Source organism: Trichogramma pretiosum, unplaced genomic scaffold (genome assembly GCF_000599845.2).
Source record: "Trichogramma pretiosum strain Unisexual culture from Peru unplaced genomic scaffold, Tpre_2.0 scaffold185, whole genome shotgun sequence".
In the NCBI taxonomy this organism is placed as follows: domain Eukaryota; kingdom Metazoa; phylum Arthropoda; class Insecta; order Hymenoptera; family Trichogrammatidae; genus Trichogramma; species Trichogramma pretiosum.
In genome coordinates this window covers 47,535-63,531 of record NW_019640899.1, presented here as the reverse complement: position 1 = coordinate 63,531, position 15,997 = coordinate 47,535, and positions in this window count along the sequence as shown.

Below are 15,997 nucleotides of genomic sequence, written 5' to 3'. Positions count from 1 at the left end.
TTCAGTGTGTATAGTGAGCGAGGGATTGTATTAATTGCATTATTTTATATTCCTCATTATTTTTTAGCTCCTCAAAACGTGCGCTTATGCAGAAAAATTTTTTATACATCAACCTCGACTGTATCCACACCGCGAACAGCCCTTGATGTGTAAATAACTAATATTTTGGTATTCGGGTTGAAAAAGCAAAATCAAATAATGTATAGAATGGACGTGCATCATCATTGAAAAAAGGTATTGTTATTACAAATACCTTTTAATTTTAAGGAATTATTAGTAAATTATGAATAAGATGGAGGTTTTAGGATGCAATAAAAAAATTGAAAGAGCCAAGCAGTCAAATGCATCATTTTATACTACAAAGTACAAATCAACAACTGGTGAGTAAACGTAAATTACTCTATTACAAAATATTCAACATTTCAATAAAATATATATTTTCATAAAAGGCAAAACAAAAATTAATACCTTTACATCAGCTCTATAATATGATACTTATAATTGAAAATCGCTCAAAAGCTATGAGATATGTAGGTAATATATTTGAATCTTATGTCCATTGAAAAACCTGATATGTGTGCCTACGTAGAATCCCACATGAAAAACCGAAGTGGTAACTATGCAATGAAAAGTCACAAATTCATGTAGGCCGGGTGCATGGCATGACGCGCCACCTCGTGTAAAAACTCATCGTTTTTCCGCCCAAAAACATTCGAGTTTAGCATGGCGTACATATGAGGCGATCACTTTATAGTTCTTTTTATAATAATTATTCATTTCAATTGTCATGACATGAATATTATCATTAAAACCGAGTTCAAGAAAATCACGCACGATATCATTTTGAACCCGCAAACGTCTACGAAGGCGAAACTTATCGTTGAAAGTGAGCACGTTTGTTTGGTTAAGGATCATATGCGCACTACGTACTGAGCAGCTTGAAATTCACGAAAACGTCATTTTACCTCTTTAACGTGAAAAATCTCGATTTTCCCCCTGGTTTACTATGTTTTGAAAGTTAACAATGGTTTGGATAACATGCGAAAGATGGAAGCTTCCTCTTTGAACCCACCATATTTTTGTATGTGGAACTTTGTATTTTGTGTTAGCAATGATGCTTCGAAAATCAAATGGACGCCCGCCACCATACGGGGCTATGATACGAGAGCTCAAAAAGTTACAACTTTGGATTAAAATATCTCCGGATTTTGCGTGGTTACCCCCCAAAAACAAAGTACTACGAGATTCAGCGTGATTTCATCTTTAAGAAAAGTTAAGTCTCTTTGATTAATCATAAGGCAAGGAAACCTCCTTGAAGATTTTATGAGTGAAATGTATGTTTCCAAGTGTATCGTTGAGGCAGAAAAACGCATTTAATTGCCACATCGAGCGCTGGCATCGTTTCGTCTATCCCCTCTTGTGGCATGCACCTGGCCTGTAGGTGTCCACATAACGGATCATGTGATATAATTTTCTTAATCTACTGTCATAGTAATTTTTAACACTCTTACTTAAAAATAACAACTTTGCCGCTAGTTTTAGACTGTTGTGGCATAATAATAATAATTTAAGGTACATATTCCATAAGGTTCCACTTTAGGGCACGACGCAGTTTAGCACGGACGAAAAGGGTTACTTACAAACTTAGGCTGCCTCGGAACACCAGCGAGTGTGCCAACTGAAGTGAAAATTGCATCAAGATTTTTGAAAAATGTTGAAAAATGCATGATAATGCAAACCAAAGTAGTCACTTACTTTACCCAGCTCGTATATCATTGAAAGGTTTTGCAGGGCGTCTAACGCGTATAGATTTTATCCATAATATGTGTACCTACAAAATTCAACATGACGATAATAAATATGACTCCTAAATACCTGAAAGTCATAAAATGACTTCGACGATTTTTAACTCTATAAATATCGACTTAACAAAACTAAGTTATCGTGCTTTTGTTTTGACGGTAATATAAGGTGACAATCACGTGTGAGCTTGGCTTGTTATACTCATATCCGCTAGATTTTATCAAGTTACAATTCGAGACGGGACAAGTATCGTACTTCAGAATGAAATCCTCAGTACATGACAAACATTTGTTCTGAACAGATCGCGCATAAAATAATTATAAATACTTATTACGCTCCATTATAACCCGTTCATAAATTTATTAATTCAAACCCGTTATAAGTCTAAAAAAATTCCATTTTTCAGCAATAATTATCAATTTTGAATTTGTCGCGACAATCAAAACATAGTGTCTTTGCTCACGTTAAAAAATAACTTTTAATTTCTTGTTAACGAAAATAAAGCGCTCTTTATTCCGGAATAAAAAATCAAGAGCCATTTTTTTAACAAGAAATGCATAGTCAATTTTTTGCTGAAAAAAAATTAACAGTGAACTTTTTTCGTGGCCAAAAACGTTGAAATTTCACATTACTTTTGATTTATGAGCGAACTTATAGTCACGATATATTTTTCGTAAACAGTGACGATATAATAAAAGAAACAATAATGGAAAATCCAAAAAACCCTAGGATATCTTTTTGCTCAAATTGTGAGTATCGAGTTCACGCTCAATTCACCGGTAAGTAATAGTTTAATATTTTGATTATTTAAAATTTTTCCAAATCTTGACGATATTCCCCTGAGGTAAAATAATTATGAAAAGCAATTTTTTAAAATAAAAACTTATTTATTTCAAGTGCCATTCTTTAACACTTAGAGATTAACATAATAGAATTTTAGTTGACGATTAGATTGTGCTTAAAAAGTTATGGAATTAAATGCTTAATTATTGTTATTATTCTTATTATTATATTATTATATTGTTTATTATAATATTATTATTAATTTAACGTTAAAAAATTTTATTGTTAATATAATAATAAAAATTTACAAAAATTAACATAATCAATAAAAAATATCCAAGAATAACAAATAACAACAACAAATTCTTTTTTAGGTGACTTAGAAGCCAAAAAATTGTTTAAAGCTAAATTTGAGGAGGCAAGGGCTAAAGCTGAAATGGAAACCAATAAAAAGGAAAAGGAAAAGCTTTTACAACTGAAAAACGAAGGGCAAAGACAAAAAAGGGTAACAAGTGGTTGGATTGACACAGCAAAATATAAATAAAACTACAATTATGAATCTTGCTCGACCTTACTTATGTACATCAAAATACTTAATTCTTCTCTAATAAAAAAAATGCATTTTTGGAGGTGCAATAGTGAAATTTTTCCTCCTTAACATATTTACAGATAGTTATACGAAAATATTTAGATTATACTGTTCTCCGTTTTCTGTTCTCGAGCCGTTTTTGTTAAGGTTCTCAGCGTTACACGGCTAATTGCTACAATCAAAACTCGCTTTAAAAACATTGTATTTATAGACTGAAAAAAATCAAAATAAGATTTCTATAGGAATTTGTTTCAGCTTCTTAATGGTACAGTTAAATTTTCCTAAAATTTTCATTTTCGCGAAAAAAAACAAAAATAAACCACATACTTCACTTTTCGTACTGAGTTTTTCGAGGAATTTATTTTTAGATGTTTTATGACGATTTTCTTGGAAATAAATAATTCCAATTCGATAGTTATACTGGCTAAAAAATACATCATCATAGGTTAAATTTCAGTGGCTTTAGACGTCAGCATCTAGCTACGCACTCAGACACAATTTAAAACACACATTTCTCGAAAACACGAAAAATTGAGGGCCTAGCCCTCATAACTCTCAAATTTTCAAGTATCACTTTATCGAATACGCTTAACTCAAAAAAATATACGTATTCTTTTTTAATGTCTTTCCAATCTAGGGAAACAGTGTTGGACTCTTAATGTCTTTTTTATTTGCCTGGAAACACCCATTTATAATTATATCATTCGAAAGCTAATGAAATTTCCTATAACATATCTTAATTTCATTCACTTGTAAAGAGATTTGAGCTCGTAGTACACCAACAACTGCCACTTCCCTTTTGATTCAATGTTAAATGGCCAAAACTTTAAATTTCATTATTCCCCAAATTAACATGGAAAACCCAAATTTTTTTTACCAAAAATCTTGTAATTTCATGAACTATCAGTGGTTCAAAATTCACTCCGGTCTAGAGATTTTTTCAATTTCGCTACAGCCTCCTTAACCTCTATACCCACTTTGTCATAGAAAATAAAAAAAACGTTTGAAATGATGTACTCTAGGATCCAAGCAGTTTGAAATATGATCCCCTAAAGTAATACAACTTTTTAGCAAATAAATAAAGATGTAGGTACATTTTAATTTATCAGCGAGAAAGTCTTTCGAAAAGAAAGGTTTCTTAGTTGATTTAGTTATAGAGAAAAAAAATTCAGTTAATGAAGATCATATGAACATATGCAATTTAGTATCATGTTTTTACGGGATTCAGTATGCCTGGGCCTAACAATAACAATATTAATAAAAATGAGAACTTGGTGTGAGAGTCAACAAAAAACAATACAGCAACAAGACTGAGTAAAACAATGGTGTCAGCTATGCGCATTTACGCTAAATGATATTCAATTGAGGAGATCCGTACCTTAGCCCAAAACTTGAAATTCCGATCCAGTTTTCTGAAACGTCTGGTCAATATTTCTTTACAAAGCTCTATGGCAACCTTCATCTTGTTGAATATAAGGTCACCATAGAGCCTTTTAGAGAAATATTGACTAAAAGTTTCAGCAAACTGGATCAAAATTTTGATTTTTATGCTGGGGTACGGATCTCCTTAAGCATTCAATGTATAGTGTAGCACATTACACCTAACTTTTCCATTCCTTGAGAAAATATACTCAGGCTTTGAAGTTTTAAAATAAAATTATACATTAAATGCGTTGTAAAAAAATAGCCTTGATACCGCAAAATTCGACTCCTATCTGGAGAATTTTGTAGACTTTTTCAATTGGGATAAATGCCTTTCAGTAACTGACAAGATGTAGTTAACATTATTTGAAGTTGAAGCAATACTTTTTTTATTTTAAAATTCCTAAACTAAGTTTTGAAAAAATGTACTCTTCGATCCGAGCAGTTTGAAAAATAAACCCCTAAGTTAATACAACATTTTAGCAAATAAATTAAGATGTAGGTATGTTTTAATTTATACGCTAGAAAGTCTTTTTAGAAGAAAGTTTTCTTATTTGATTTAGTTATAGAGAAAAAACATTCAGTTAATGAAGATCATATGAACATATGCAATTTTGTATCATGTTTTTTAGAAAATTATAACCAGGCTTTGAAGTTTTTAAATAAAATTATACATTAAATATCATTAAAAAAAAAAGCCTTCATACAGTAACATTTGACTCCTATCTAGAGAATTTTGTTGACCTTTCAAATTGTGATAAATGCCTTTCAGAAACTGGCAAGTTGTAGTGAACATTATTTAAAGTTAAAGCAAAACTTTTTTTATTTTCAAATTCCTAAACTAAGTTTTGAAAGGATGTTCTGTAGGATCCAAGCAGTTTGAAATATGATCCCCTAAATTAATACAACTTTTTAGCAAATAAATTAAGATGTAGTTATGTTTTAATTTATAAGCTAGAAAGTCTTTTGAGAAGAAAGGTTTTTTAGTTGATTTAGTTATAGAGAAAAAACATTCAGTTAATGAAGATCATATGAACATATGCAATTTAGTATCATGTTTTTTAGAAAATTATAACCAGGCTTTGAAGTTTTCAAATAAAATTATACATTAAATATCATTAAAAAAAAAAGCCTTCATACAGTAACATTTGACTCCTATCTAGAGAATTTTGTTGAACTTTCAAATTGTGATAAATGCCTTTCAGAAACTGGCAAGTTGTAGTGAACATTATTTAAAGTTAAAGCAATACTTTTTTTATTTTCAAATTCCTAAACTAAGTTTTGAAAGTTTGTTCTGTAGGATCCAAGCAATTTGAAATATGATCCCCTAAATTGATACAACTTTTTAGCAAATAAATTAAGATGTAGGTATGTTTCTGTTAGAGGGAGCCTCCCGCCGTAGGCACAATCAGTGCGGGCTTGTCCTACACTTCCCTGCTACCCCCTCTATGTGCACGTGCTGCGTGCGCGGACCTGCCGGCTTGGCCCCGCTCACGCAGAGTAACTACTACTCAATGTACGCCTGCCACAGTGTGCGCAGCGACGAGCCGCTAGATTGTTTTATTGCCTCGCGCAATTTTACTTAATAAAATAAAGTTTTAATCATCGATACATAATTAATCGTTTTACTCCTCGTCTACCCCTGCCCCCAGTAAACTTTACTCCAACAGTTTCAATTTATAAGCTAGAAAGTCTTTTGAGAAGAAAGGTTTTTTAGTTGATTAAGTTATAGAGAAAAAACATTCAGTTAATGAAGATCATATGAACACATGCAATTTAGTATTATGTTATTTAGAAAATTATAACCAGGCTTTGAAGTTTTTAAATAAAATTATACATTAAATATCATTAAAAAAAAAAGCCTTCATACAGTAACATTTGACTCCTATCTAGAGAATTTTGTTGAACTTTCAAATTGTGATAAATGCCTTTCAGAAACTGGCAAGTTGTAGTGAACATTATTTAAAGTTAAAGCAATACTTTTTTTATTTTCAAATTCCTAAACTAAGTTTTGAAAGTTTGTTCTGTAGGATCCAAGCAGTTTGAAATATGATCCCCTAAATTGATACAACTTTTTAGCAAATAAATTAAGATGTAGGTATGTTTCAATTTATAAGCGAGAAAGTCTTTTGAAAAGAAAGGTCTCCTAGTTGTTTTAGTTATAGAGAAACATTCTTGTAAAGAAGATCATATGAACATATTCACTTTCTATCAAGTTTTCATGTGATTCGGTATGCCTGGGCCTAACTTGATGAGAGTCAACAAAAAATAATACAGCAACAAGACTGAGTGAAACTCAGGTCCTAGCTATGCGTATCTACGCTGAATGATATTCAATTAAGCATTCAATGTATTGTGTACAACATTACACCTAACTTTTCCATTCCTTTAGCAAATTATGTTCAATTAAAATTTTTCGCAATTATCTCAAAAAATCTCATCAGTAACTAACACTTAATTGCAATTTGAGATAGGTTATTATTATTAAGAATGACGGGTTTAAACTCACCTAAATATTGAACTGCATGCGTTGGCCAAGAATCTTTTAGTATATTTTTTTCCACGCTTATGAATCTGAATTTTCACGTTAAGTATGCCTTGACAATATACTATTGATTGAATTTGATAAAATAAAGAGAGTCACAAGGCAGTCGCTTTGAGCTTACAGTTAAATATTCCGATCGTCCGCGGCCTAGCCTATTCGCCAGCTCCGATAGGCTACACACACATATACACCGGCGGACGTTGTCGAGCTCATCGACATGTATCAATGTGGGTATTTTTGCTTATGTCTCTATATTCGCTCAATAATTTTATATTAAAGATCTAATTTAACACAAAAATTTTTTTTTTAAAGTGGTCGTATTGAGCTAAGCATGTTTAACATAAATATATCATTTAAATACTGGTATTAAATTTTGATTACATAAATTAAAAATTTAATTCAAAGTTGAGCGAAAATACCCACATTGACGCGTATACATATATGTATGTAGTGTGCGTATGTGTACATATGTATATGTGAGTGAGCAGACAAATGTATAAATGTACAATACGTCGTCTCGATAGTAGAGGCATAGCCAGAAACCGCATGACTTCCTCGTCAGCGCTGTCGGTGTCAGTGTTTACGTTTGGGACCAGCAGAAAATTCATGGTTGTGAGCTTTGCTAGGATGAAATAATGTAAATGTATTTTGACTTTTTATTATAGGCATTGATTGACTACCATTTTTGGAGAGGCAGGATATACTTGTTTGGAGGACAGAAGAACAGGGCCTTTATGCATACAAAGTGTATCGATTGGACAGTGTTGTCACTGCAGAAGACTTGTTACAAGTTCAAATAAATATTAATTATTGTACAGAGTGGAATACCACTGCTCAAAAGCTTGAAATACTTGATACCGAACCTCTTATGAAAAATGTACAAGGTAGCCAAACTGAAGTCGTATATTGGGAAATAGTTTGGCTGGTAAGTAAATTTTTTCTTAAGCATTTATTTTTATCCTTAAATATTCTGAAATAACTGTGAATTTCATTGATTTTTTTCCAATAGAGATTATGTATAGATGACCTTATCAACAATATAAACATATTAATTTGTTGTGACCCTGGTACTGGAATATCTCAATTTTTTATATACATTGAAAAGATTGCTCCAAGAGCTATTTTCACAACAGGCCAAGGGGCATACGCTGTTGGTCTTGCAGTCAATATCAGGAAATCACTAAGGCTCATCAATGGGCTTTGGAGGCTGGTGCATTAGTACTTTCTGATACTGTTATTTGTTTGATAGACGAGTTCGACAAGGTACATACATTTTTTACTTTGAATTATTCATTGAAATTCGGTTTTGAAATTTTTGATTCTGTAGTACAAGATGGACGAATAAGATTGAATGTAAATTCATAAAGCTATATAGAGCAACAAAGTAATTTACTTTATGTTTTTTTTTTACAGATCCCAATAATGGAAGGGCCTAATTTTGGAAATTTATCAACAGTTACTGTTTGTGAACAGCTCAATACTGCATATTTTTTCAAGGATACAAAACTATCTTATCTAAAAACTTGTGAAATTCCTAAGCAATCATTAGAATTAATCAGAAGAGAATTTCAGTATTGGTATTCTGTAGATTTAAGAACATCAGGAAAGGATCTCATTCCAAATCATCTTACCTATTACCATATACATTTATACTGCTACCTGGCCAAGTGAACCAGAAAATTAGCCAAAAGCAATAAGAGTTAATTGCCATTTACTACTCAACTCTGCATAGGTAAAAAGAACTGATTTATTGTATAATTGATATTTTATAATTTATGTAACTAGTTATAAATTAGATTATTTTTTTATTTTTTAAGATGTCAAAGTCTGATTTCCTCACTCTTTCAAATATTCTACTGATGGTACAAGGCTAGCTGATTCTGGAGACTCAATAGAAGATGCTAATTTCGTGGAACATACTGTAGATGCTGGTGTTTCAAGACTGTATACATTTATCTAATGGGTAAAAGAAATTGTAACAGCATCTCCCGAATCTGTCTGTCAAGGAAAGCCTAGTGCATTTAATGACATAGTATTTGAAAAGTAATAAATGATATATTTCAGTAATATCTATCATTTACGGTAATGAACTATTAAATTTTATTATTGATATTTTTTTAGTGAAATTAATTCGAGGACTCCATCTTACCATCATCATTATCAAAAAATATTTGTATAACTGAATAATTTATTCATTTTGTTCATAAGCAAATGTAAATGTATTAATTTAAACTTGTTAATAGAGAAAATAGCAAATGTTAATGTATTATTTTTACAATTGAATTTTATGTTAAATAAAAATTTAATAAAAACACAATTTTTAAAATGTGAAAAATATGTTTTATTTACCATTTACAATAGTATGAGGAATCTGTGGAAATAATTTAATAATGAATACGGTACGCTCAGTTTTCAATAATCATAGACAGTCGTCGAGGTATCAAGTTGATTAGTCTTTTAAAATATGGCAAATCATCGAATAAATCGATCCAACTGTTGAAAACCTTATCGCGCAAGTTATGAATATTTCGCAAATTACTTGCAATATGCTTCGCTGTCATCTTGGCCCACATATTTTCGATTAACGACAACTCAGCTGACGGAGCTGAATGTGTGAGACGGACTAATCGAACGTGTTTTGCATATACCACTCTCTCACTACCCTTTATATGTGCACTCGATTGTTATCCTCGATGACATAAATTAAGTCGCGTTGAGGATAACGTTATATGGCGGCGGGTAACACGTCATTCAATATTACCCGGTAGTCGAGATCATTCCGAAAAAACGCACCCGCCCGCGCGCACGAAAAAACCACGTTTTTTCTTATTTCTCTCGCTATATTTCGTTGAAATTAAAAAACGCCTCTCTGGAAAATGTCTATATCGATGGGAAATTTCCTGATCTTTCGATTTAGACTATTTCAAAAAATCTTAAAAATGAAGTTTTCGAGATAATCGACCTTAAAGTTTTCTCAGCGATTTTCCCGGGAAAAGCGGAAAACTTCGAAAAATCTGACCTCATCATCGAAAAGCTGAGGCAATTTCCTATCGTGAATGTGTTCTCGTTTTTTTCTCTAGGTGCATTTTAGTACTTTTACAGAGATTTACAAATTTAGTGATTCGACTTAATTCTGCCGCGCCGCGCGGCTCTGGGAGCTTGAAATGCCACATATTCAACTTGAGTTGTGAGCTTTCAAACTACCGATAATAATAATATGCTTCAAGAGCTGCGCTGCGCTGCACGTGCATTTGTTGCAACAATCATGCTCCATACATCGTTTAACATTTCGGCGTTCCTACTCCGAGCCGACTTGCATTTGTTTGTGAGCGTGTTTAACACATCTGCAGCAGCAATATTTGCATTCGCGATTGACTAGTGAGCAGACTCAGACTCTGGCAACAATAATGGCATTATTTGTAGTGGAAGTAATCGATAATATTTTGAAATTCCTCGACAGACCAGGAGTTTTAAAATTTCAACAAGTTTGCACGTAAGTACACAATTATAAATCATATTTATTTTATAGATTAGAGATTAAGTATGACTCAGCGGCATCTAAAAATCTAATTGTTTCTAGCGCTGTATTTTTTAAATTGACCGACAAATTTTGTCACCAATATATACCAGTATAGATATAATTTTTATTTTTATTTTTTTCTCTCTCTTATTAGACTCCTTTTTAAAATCTCTTTCTATAAGGATTTCTTTTATTATAATTAATTAATTATTTGATTATTTTTGTTTCAGCGCTTGGGCGAATCGAGCCACACCCAATATAAAAAAACGGAAGTCTCATACTTTCGAAGTCTTCTTCGAGGAGGAGGTGGCCGAAATAAAATTGAAAGGTCGGGAATATTTTCAGAATATTTATTCGACGGATAAAACCGAGGACGAGCTCTTTATCGAATTCAGAAGAATGTTTGAGAGGGAAGGAGAGATCCTACAGCACGATCTCAACTCGACATGTAATTGCAAATTTTATAATTTTTTTTATTTTCAATCTTTAATTATGAATTTCTAACATAAATATTTTTTTTTGATTTTTAATTACAGGGAGAGACCTCCGAAATGTATTCCAATTTTATTTCGGCAGAAATTACAGCGATCTGAGAGATGGTAGTAAAGGGTATTTCTTTGTCGTTTGGTCAGACGAAGAGGAAGATGAGCCACAATCAGAAGGAGCAAAAAATATTTAAATACGTTAAAAATGGTGTTTTTATTAATTAAATTAAAATATACTATCGAGCCGACGTATTGTACATTTGTCTCCTCACTCTTGAAAATTATATATATATATATATATATATGTATGCGTGGCATTTTTGAATTTTTTTTTAATTATAATTGGATTAAATACAACACCGAGAATATGTTTGGTCGTCAAAATCATTGGTATAAATAAAGATTAAATTGAGCTCGTCAACGTCCGCGGCTTTTTGTTTAGCTCGTATCGACAACAGCGTATGTATATGTGTGTGTAACCTGTTAGTGTGTGTAGGCTGTTAGTGTGTGTAGCCTATCGGAGCTACCGAATAGGCTAGGCCGCGGACGATCGGGATATCTAACTGCAAGCTGCAAGCGTGAAGGGACTGCCTTGTGACTCTCTTTATTTTATCAAATCAACCAATTCAATCAATAGTATATTGTCAATAGTTGAAGAGAAGTTGTCAATATCTTAAAAGATTCTTGGCTAACGCATGCAGTTCAATATTTGGGTGAGTTGAAACTCGTCATTCTTAATAGTTATAACCTTAATAGTTATGAATATTGTTTCATTTGAAAATATATAGCTCTTGAAAAATTTATGTTAACAATTTTTATATTTTTCAATATTTGGGCATAAAATGTGAAGTTGCTTTGTGTGTGTGTGTGTGTGTGTGTGTGTGTGTGTATTAATACATGATGAATAATTAATATCCATAAAAATGTTTCACCTATTGTGCATCTGTGTTATTTCCAAAAGTCAGAGTTCATGTAAAATATAATATACATAAAAAATGTTTCAACAGTGGTACGTCATCAAATTCTCTCACAGATTAACTCTCCATATTAATTTTATATATAATTCAATATACATGTTATCCAAAATAAAATTTGTCATTTTCCTATATTGGAAACTTAGTTGTGGAGTGAACAGGAAATTTTAGAATTGGTTACATTGTATTTGTTGTTTAAACTTACTTAATTTAATTATTGTGTTTTGAAGTAGACTCTTTTTAGGAAGATTTTAAATTTCTTTAATAATTAATAACAATCCTAGTTAAATATCAAGTTAGATCATTGGAATCACTCTTCACACATTTGGGTCAAGTTTAAATAAATATTTCAAAAGAGTTTGAATTGTGCGAAACGCGTTGCATCAATTACAAAAAACTAATTTATTTATGCATTTGATTGCTCTTTTTTCCTAAATCATCATCCACATTATTATCCTTATCATTATTTCCTTCCAGAATTTTCCCATAACCAATAATCCATCTAACAGCAATTAAATGGATAATCAAAAAAAATGGGTTGTTGTAATCTTTGAAGAGGAAGGCGAAGAACCAAGTTGCCAAGTTGTACCGTTATCTTGGGTAAAGACAGACGATGATATAAATCCAACATGTTACTATCCAAAAGCAGCTGCGGCAAAAGTTACCAATCTTATCAAGAATTGTGCACCTCCTAATGAAAATTGGAATGAATTACCCATCGTTAAAATGATCCCTCATACAAGTAAAAATTTGTCGAATAATATTTTTAATTTTATTCAGCCAGTTAATTATGATATTGTATCACACACGGAGTGATGAAGAATAAATAGTAGAAACCAATATTTTTTATTAGAGATTTGAAAAAAAGTGAAAAATTTTACATTCAAATAATCAATATGTTTTTTTTGTTCAGTCATTTCATAGGTTGAATAGTTACAAATATAGCCCTTATTTCAACTGTACCCTTTTGATAAACCTTAAATAATAACAACAAAGCATAATTAAAAGTACAATTTTTTCCCATTTTCAAATCTGTTAAAGGTTATGTTCAAGGTGAAATCCTAGGTCCTCATCAGATTTTCAGTCAAAGTATACGTTGGATCAGTTTTTTTACATTTTTTTCTCACTTATTCAGCGAGATGTCCAGGAGTTTTTATAATTATTCTCCACTTTGTACAAATATAATACTTTCAAATTATTATTCCAATATCTTCAAAATTTTCTAAATTCAGTTCCAACTCCTATTTTTGCAAAATAACCTTCTGAGAGCGATGAATTGCCAAAATAATTTTCAGAATCAATTCACCAACATTAGACGATCCCCCATATGAGGCATTATATACCAAGTGTCTCAACGTACCGAAATCGCTCAGTTTCTACTTGCGTGAAAATTATCAAAATACGTGCTAAAAAAATAAAGCAATGATTTCCACGTAACTTTTCCTTAGCTTTCCGATAACGTGGTCATATATTCGAAAAAATTTTTCCGAGAAAACTTGACTTAAATTCGAGATCATTTTTAAAAAAATCTGTTTTCTCCATCTTGAAAATCCATACATTTGTATGTTAAACTTTCTCTTTCCAATTGAAGAAGCCGGATTTATTAAGGAAGAGTTAGTTATTTACATACTAAGGGTGAGAAGCCGGTATACGGTCGATACGGTCGAGGAGATTGTCAGTGACACTAGCAGTCAGTGCCGCGGCTGTATAGCGGCCAAGGCGATGACTACTTTTCCTGCTAAAAATCTCCACCGCATTTACTCGGCTTCTAAGCCCTTCGTATATAAAAATTTTTTCTGCCTTGGCGCTCATTTTGAGTGGGCCGTCTATCGATTGTAAGCGCTGCTCGACTGTACATCAATGCCTGGTATAGCGGTGTGCTTATTGCCCTTGATGTGTAAATAACTAATCCTTTTATCTTAAAAATGTATGAATCGAATCTTTATTACAATAAAATCTAATTATTATTATTTAATTTCATACTAGTCACGAACGATTATCGAGTAGCCAGAGAGCTGGAAGAAGCTGCTACATATACCACTGATGTCGATGGGTATGTGGAAGAATCTAAAAACAAGGACCTGAGAAAAGATAGGAGGAAAAAAAGAGGGGAATCATCTGAATCTGATGACATGAAGGAAAAAAATAAAAAATCTAAAAGTATTGATGAAAATAATGAAGCAAAAAATTCAGCTTATATCGATGACCATTGGTTAAATAACACCGATTCAGGTACCTACAAAAATTCCTTATTTTATATTGAAGTTTGTTCTAAAAAATTACATTTTACTTCAAAATTTCGTTGAAGAAATGGGATTATGCAAAAAATATATACACATATATGTATATATGAACATGTGTACATATATATGAGGCTGATTCTCTGTGAAGTCGAATGGCCAAAAAAATTTTTTTTTCCATCCCTCTGGCAAATGTATTTACTTTCGACGTAGGCGTAGCCTAGAAAAAGAAAGACTTTTGCCCACTTCTGCGCGCCCGAAAGTGTACCCTCATTGCATGCGCACTGTGTACACTCTCCGGTTTCCCTTGTCCCACAGACCCTCGAGCCTGGGCAAATGCGAGATAGTGGGAAGCGGAGGGGGCGGGGGGAGGTATACTCAGAGACATTCTTTTTTTAAAACAAACTATTAATCAACTTATACCAAATCTGTTATGTTTCGACCTTAATTGCGACACACTTATTTATACCAAATAAATTTCTCACACATATCGGCTTAACCCATTAACGCGCGAAAGTGCAATTTTGTGCATAAATTTTCCGGTGTAAGAAAATTACAGATAAAATTAGAATATTTCCTTCAAAATGCATATCCAGGGGTTTATGGGTATGCTCTTTCAGTGGTGTTATTTTTGCGATAAATAAACATTATCATCGTTTATTTTGCAATTAAAAACAAAAAACGTGATTTTTTAGCTTGAAAATTTTTTTAAGGTCGATTTTCTACCTTGCCCTGCCTTCGGAGGATTCCCATAACACCAGAAATCGTGCACTTTTTTCTGAACCTTCAAAAAATGCGCTGCCGCGATTTTTATCTAGCCCCTATATTTCTAAAGTAGTGAATTTATACCGAGTCCAAAAAACGAAATAAAATGACTTTTTTTATCACTATTTTTTAAATTGTCGCAAGTTAAAAAATAGTATATTTTTATACTTTTAACTTTGACTAATCGTTACCACTCCGAAGTTCTGCTGATTTAAAAAAGCTTCGGAACGGTTACCTAAATTCTAATTTTTGGAGAGTCTCATTCATGCCGTTTAAAAGATGTGCGATGCACGCCCCTCCATATTAGAATAGCTTCATATAAAAGAGAAAGCGTAATAAGTAGGTAAACGAAAAGTTCCCCGTCTAGAGTGATCATTTCTCGCTAAGAAGCTTGGTAGCGTCCTATCAACAGCTCCTATAGGGTTGAAAATTTAATGAAAAAATTTCAATTATTCATTGATATAATACAGGACAATATATCTACAAATTATTCTGCGGGCATGATGTTTAAATTAAATTTTTTGAATCAATTTTTTTTTAAACATACAAAATACACAAGTCAATTCGAATCAATGTTTTAAATAATTGTTTATGAAGAAGTTTCAAATTTTTGCAGCTGTTTTTTATAGCTAATTTTATTTTATGCTTTTTTTAAATTACATTTTGAATTTAGTTTTTGGAATTTTTGTTATACAATTTCATTAATTAACTTTAATGAAAATGTTTTTTCTTTCGTAAATATTTTCCAGCTAATTGAAAATTTCAGCTTAATTTTGGAACAAATTTGACGTTATTAGTAAAATATATATGTATAACATACCTACTCAATAACAAGTAATATTATTTTTACATTAATTTATAAAAGGTAGTG